This window comes from Mangifera indica, chromosome 1 (genome assembly GCF_011075055.1).
Source record: "Mangifera indica cultivar Alphonso chromosome 1, CATAS_Mindica_2.1, whole genome shotgun sequence".
Classification (NCBI taxonomy): Eukaryota; Viridiplantae; Streptophyta; class Magnoliopsida; order Sapindales; family Anacardiaceae; genus Mangifera; species Mangifera indica.
The window spans coordinates 2,020,364-2,027,068 of NC_058137.1; positions in this window are offsets into that span (position 1 = coordinate 2,020,364).

The window sequence follows — 6,705 nt, forward strand, 5'->3', positions numbered from 1 at the left end:
CCTAGTTAAGATACCTTTTTTTTTTTAAACTTAACCGAGCATTGCTTCATCTGGGACATTTGTTTCTTCAATTACTCGAGTCCAGTCACTTCTTGTGCATGAAATTTAAAACTTTGTCAAGATAAATTATTGTAACGACGGTCAAATAAGATAATTAATCAAAATATCTATTACCATAGAAGTTAAATGAAATTATACGAAATATATAACACAACAAATTTTAACATGGTTGGACCTAATGGTACAATGCCTACATACATAGTATTTTATTGATTGTATAGATATACTAAAACATGTTTTTTAGAAGAATTCGATTCTTTACAAGGGTTTTGAGGAGAATAGTTAAGTTTCTACAACGATTTTTTGTTTATCTAAAGATAACTTTTTTATATAACAATAAAAACAATGCACACTTTTAATGAGTATTAATTTGGATATGAATGATAATACGAGACTATATGATTGAGTAATTTTAAATTAAAAATAAAATAACAATTAATTATATGATGATATATTATTAACATTCCAATCGATACTTATCATGATTACATTTAACATTGCTTTTTGTGCAATGTCTCTAATGTAGTAATAAGATCAATTTGACTTCTTCCTTTTGCATTAGATCGACATATTTATTGGACAAAGTGGAGGCGTTATATTAGAAAAAAATTGAATATGAGAATTCCTAATTCAAATATGAGTATAAACATTTATTCTTATTCTATTAAATTAAAACAAATTAATTATATTAACGACATGATCCCAATCTGATAGAAAATAATAAATTTTCTCTTGTAGACGTATAGATAATAGAAAAATTAAGAATTTTACATATGTTGGAGAGATGTATTGTCTTGCGAAGTCCTTCTACTATCTTCAAATAATATACTTACATACACTCTTAGATGATTGGTGAATAAGAGACATGTTTAGCCGTCATTATTATAACTAGTCATTGATCATTGTCATTTGAATGCGGTATATGCAACTTTCATCCTATAACATCTATCTCTTAATTTTTAGAATGCAAATAAGACTATAAAAACTCTTCGATTTCCTATGTGAATAAACACATTGTATTTATTGCGTTGTATGCTTTGTCATATGCTATAACATGTGTCATTGGGTTATGACCAACGGGGTAAAAAATTACTTTTGGCTTGACTTATATGTAGTTCCAAAATTTAGTAATATTTATTTTTCATCGTAGGTTTTTCTAAACATCTCTCATTGTTATTTGCTTCTGTAGCGTTCTTTACTATCAAAATCGTTTCCTATTGTATATATGAGGTCACATGTGAAACAATTCATATAGTTGACCAGGGGTGAGGCCACTAAGACCTCACACTCTAATTCTTAGCTTAGGGAATTCATTTGCATGTGAAGCAACTCATTTGCTTCTGAGTATACTCTTGCGAGCCCATCGGTGCCGAGTCAATAATAAGTGGATGAGTAGCGTCCACTGGCTGACAAGGGGAAGAGGCCATGGGCCTTCAGGAAAAGAGATTGCGGCTCGTAAACACCATCTTGCAATAGTTGAGCGTAGCCGTATGAGGGTTACCCACGACTTGGACATGAGATGTCCTTTCCTTCCTTAGGCTCATCTCAATCTTCAGATATCAATAACAACATTGGGTTGCTCCCAGGCTTCAGCAAGGAGACATCAGTAACAGAAGGGAGAAGGACTATTTCCCACCCAACTTTTGATACGTTCTCAACTTGCCACCAACGGCAGATAAAAATCCAGTTTTCCCACCCGTGACCAAACTGCCGTCCAATTTTTCAGTTAGGGACAGGGGCAAAATCGTCATTTGCTATTTAAAACATTAAAATTTTTAAATTTTACCGTTTCCCCCTCCAGGTTTTAAAAACTAATAACTAACCCATCCTCAAAGTTTGAAAAGTTTAGATTGCACCCTTGGGGTTTGCTTCCTTCTCCGGCCACCATCGACGGCCGACGCATTCGACCGATCTCCCATCTCCGACTACAAAGGACGACGAAGGACGACGCTTCGACGACGACTACAAACGACGACGCTTCGACGAGGGACGCTTCGACGACGATGACGCTTCGTCTGTTCTTCCAGATCTCCGTCTCCGTCTCTTCGTTTGTTCTTCCAGATCGACGCCCCCATCTCCGTCTCCGTCTGTTCTTCCAGATCTCCCATCTCCGTCTGTTCTTCCAGATCGACGCCCCCCATCTTCGTCTCTTCGTCGCATCGTGCAACGAAGGGATCTCCGTCTCTTCGTCGCACCGTGCAATGAGGAGAGGAAGATCTCTTCGTCACACCACCGCCGTCGCACCAGGAGAAGGAGGAGGCCGGTGACGACGCCGGAGAAGACGTCCGAAGTTGAAGTTGGAGAATGGGGGTGAAATGCTAGTTTTGAAAGTTATGGGGGGCGGCTGTATTTTGAAAAATATGGAAACCCTAGGTTTGGGGTGAAAATGTTAGTTTTTAAAGTTGAGGGGTATTTTGTCGTCTGCCGTGGGGTGAAAATGTTAGTTTCTAAAACCTAAGGGGGGTGAATGGTAAAACTCTCACATTAATTTTGAGAAATTAAATTGAGGGGTATTTTTGTCATTTCATCTAACAAGGGTAAAATGTCTATTTTACCCTTATGCAAACAGAAATCATCTATTTTAATAGCTCACGGGTGGAAAAACTGGATTTTCATCTGCCGTGGGTGCCAAGTTGAGAATGCATCAAAAGTTGGGTGGGAAATAGTCCTTCTCCCGTAACAGAAAGTCATAGCCAATGTCGTAAGGAGACATCAGTAACAGAAATATTTAGTTCCAAGGACTGAAAAACAAACATTCCAACTTGGCCTCAAGGTGCAGGCCCAAAGTCCAAACTTGGTTTTGGCCTGTGTTTGAACAAGTCAGAAATGATTCAACTGTGTACGAGCGGGTAAATCAACTTTTCCATCTTATATATGCTTATTGCATTAATGATTAAATTTTACAAAAATCAAATGTTCACTACAATATCAAGCTAATCTTGTAATCTTGCCGCTTTTGAAGTGCTCTCATCACAGTTTTTATTCTTAAAAAGATTTTGGAGATTTTCGTAAGCTTTTTTAAGAAAAGCTTTGACTGCTTCCTCTTGGGTTATTGCAGTCTTCCTCTCCCTTTCTTGGTCGTCATAAAAAATTTGAGCTGATAAACGACTTCTCTTTTTGTCTTCTGTTCTCTGCGACTGATATTTGTAATTAATATTAGTATAGCAATGCGCAAGTTTTCCGATAGGAAGAAAACACTTGTGTTCATTGAGTATTTAAAATATTACTCACCGAAGGCTCTGCTACTGGTGTCCCCCTAGCAATCTTCACCAAGTGACGGGGACAGACTTTCTGTATGAAACATTAATTTCATTATCTCACATGAAGGGTTTAATATGAAAACATTTTATGCGAGGGAAGTCTTCTCAATTGAACTTGCAAACCCTGATGTATAGATGACTGTAGTTAAGGATGTCTATCTGATAGCAAAGAAATACTTACAATATCGATCTTTCCATTGACCCTTTGTTTACAGAGAAGTCTCCAATTTTCTAGTCTTTGGGTGAAAGTACATGTCTTCTCGAATTTAAAATCCGATGTCAGTTGACCCAACAGTGATGCAGGCACAGGAAACTGTGGTAATTAACACAAAATTGTAAGAATAAGATGAGTAATAATCTTCTTTTATTGTGTCTAATACAACTAATCAAAGAATAAAGATAACTACCTTATCTAGGTCATCTTCATGACCAGCAAAAAGTTGCTCAGTAAGTGTAAAAGATCTTGTAACTTCCTCTAGTAGTTTTGCCTTGCTTCTTTTCTGCAGCGTAAAAATAAGTTAAAGTTGGTTAGTTTTGCCGGTTCTTGCTCAACGTAAAAAAAAAAAAAAAAAAAAATCAAGAAATTGTGGCAGAGAGGGTGAGGGAAGAATAGTTTTAGCGTTTAAACACCGGATCAGTAGCCTGCGGCATTCGAAACGAAATCGGCACAGCGTCAGTGATTACGTTATTTCCCTCCGTATTTTGTGGTAGCAATGGCTGGCACAGTTGCTTTAATTCCCCCACCGCTAGCTAAAAGAAGAATGTAGATATTAAACACTTACAATTCAAACAACGTAGCAATAGGGACATGAGAAGAGAGCAAATAAAATAACTTACGAGGATCATTTCTTTCAAATGCTTCCTAACTTGTGTTTCAAATTCTTCAACTTGGGGTTGCGGGTTGGCCTCGTGTGCAGCCTCTGCAGCATTCTGCATCATGTCCATTTCGATGAACTTTAGGAAGTTTTTATCGAAGAAAAAATTACACAGGAATAGATAACTTGGGAGTGGCAAGACAGAAGAAATTAACGGATATAAATTCAAGAAGAAACCTCCCGAAATGGTCATGTACTCTCACCAGACGGGTGCTTAAAAAAATGACACGAAATAGAAGTAAAGATAAATAAGACTAAAAATGAAAAGCAAACCAAGATGTAACTCTAAATTTATCTTTCCAATTGTAGCAGGTATACTTATTAACTTTCTGATATAAACAAAAATAATATATATATATATATATATATATATATATATAAATATAAGTATTACATAGACAAATTATAATAATCCAAATATGCATATTTTATTATATTAAAAAAAACCTATGTAATCATAATATAATTATAAATTTTAACGGTAAATAGTTAACGGTTAACTGTTAATTTTTAACTACTATCTTTATCTTATATAAATAAACTCGGAATAAAAAAATTAAGAAAAAAATGTATCTCATGACGTCACATAGAGATTAAAAATCTTCTAAAGAAAGAACTTAAATATCAAAAGTTAAAGTCAATACATATATCAATTATGGAAGAGAATTATTTAGTTTTACAATTCTAAGAAAAGTATGATAACTATTGAACTGCACAAAATTACTTTCTACAAATTTAATTATAAGTTCCCTGTGATAACAGATCTTGAAACTCTTAGATCTATAAATTTTATTTATTTATTTTTACCATAAGATATTATATATATTTGGATAGACTTTTTAATGGAACACATATATTTTCATAATTAAATATTGGATTAGTAACAATAGATAAATTTATAGAGAGACATCAATAAGAGTAATATTTAGTGTTAACTAAGAATAAAAACTACAAGTAGCCCCTATATAATAAAAAACCAAAACCTAGTGAGATATTCAGTTAAACAAGGAGAAACAAAGTATACCATGCTAGAATCGACACTTTTTGCAAATTTGTTGCAATCCAACTCTTTGATGATAACCATTTGTAATGATTTGGTAACCTTAGAGAGACAGAGAGAGCATATAGAGAGAGAAGAGTTGAAAATGAAAGAGTAAAATGAAAGGGTATGTAGAGTTGAATTGAAAGAGTGATATGAAAGAGTATATATATAGGGTTGAAATGAAGAGAGACATCAAAGGCTGAAATGAAAGGGTGTCTTATATAAATTTTTGCGTCCTTCACAACAAACAATTACTTATTATTGTGTTGGAACTTGTCCAAAAAAGTCTTGTTCGTATTCATTTTATTTATTAATTGTTTTGAATTATTTAAGATTCCCTCTTTATATATGGAGTTAAATTTTATATAGATATACATATAGTTTCATATAATTAGTCTAATAATAATTAAAATGATATTAAACACCCTTACATCTTTAAATTATTGCATACACCCCATTTTAGATATTTTTCATCATATAATTCTCATTATTAAAACCTAGAAGGATGGTAAATTTGATAAATTAGAGAATATAAGAGATGTTTTTAATAATTTTATACTATGATCAATTCAAAAACAGAAACAAAACCGGATGCATGCATTTGAAGTCATTTTATTTACAAATGATAATTTAAGAAATATATAATGTGATATATAAAATCATAATGTATACACTAATAATATCAACAACAAAATTACAAACCGTAGGAGATATGTTCCCTTGTTTGGTACTATGTATCATTTCCATTTTTATACAATTGATGTGGTTGCCCTAATCTCATTCATGCAATATGGACCAAGTATATGCAAATTGATATATGTTATGTGTATAGACTTTTGAGTACATAATTAAATACACAAATGATACATCATTATATGATTATGTGTTATTTTATCCTATAATATTTTATCAACTTTAAAAGCAAAAACAATGTTATTAAATTATGTTAAATCTGTAATGCAAGTCTCTTCATCATTAAACTGCTGTTATGCATAAAAAACATCTTTATCAACCACTACACAATGACAAGAACTCGAATTAGAATTTTAATATTAAAAAGTAAAGAAAAGATAAGTATATTGTATTGATTCACTGCTTTTTAGTAGGTTTCAAATAAGAACTATGCCACTATTACATATTATCAAATTAGCTATTTTAGTTTGTTTAATTCAATTTAATTTTAAGATCACCATTTTGTTTTAAGATTGCATACTTTTAAAGGAGATATGATGATGGTTTCAATGTTTTGTTTGAAATAATTTATTCTATTTTCGATTCCTCAATGGAAGAAGAATAAATGTCTAATGTTGAAGATCAACCCACCAAGAAGAAATGCAAGAAGCATGAGTCATTGGCACAAGGGCTAGAAGGTGAGAGTGATGGTGATTTAAAAGTCAGGGCATGAACAATGTTGGGTGGTATCAAAATTAAATCAAAACTGACTAAAAGATTTAGGGTAAGAACTTGT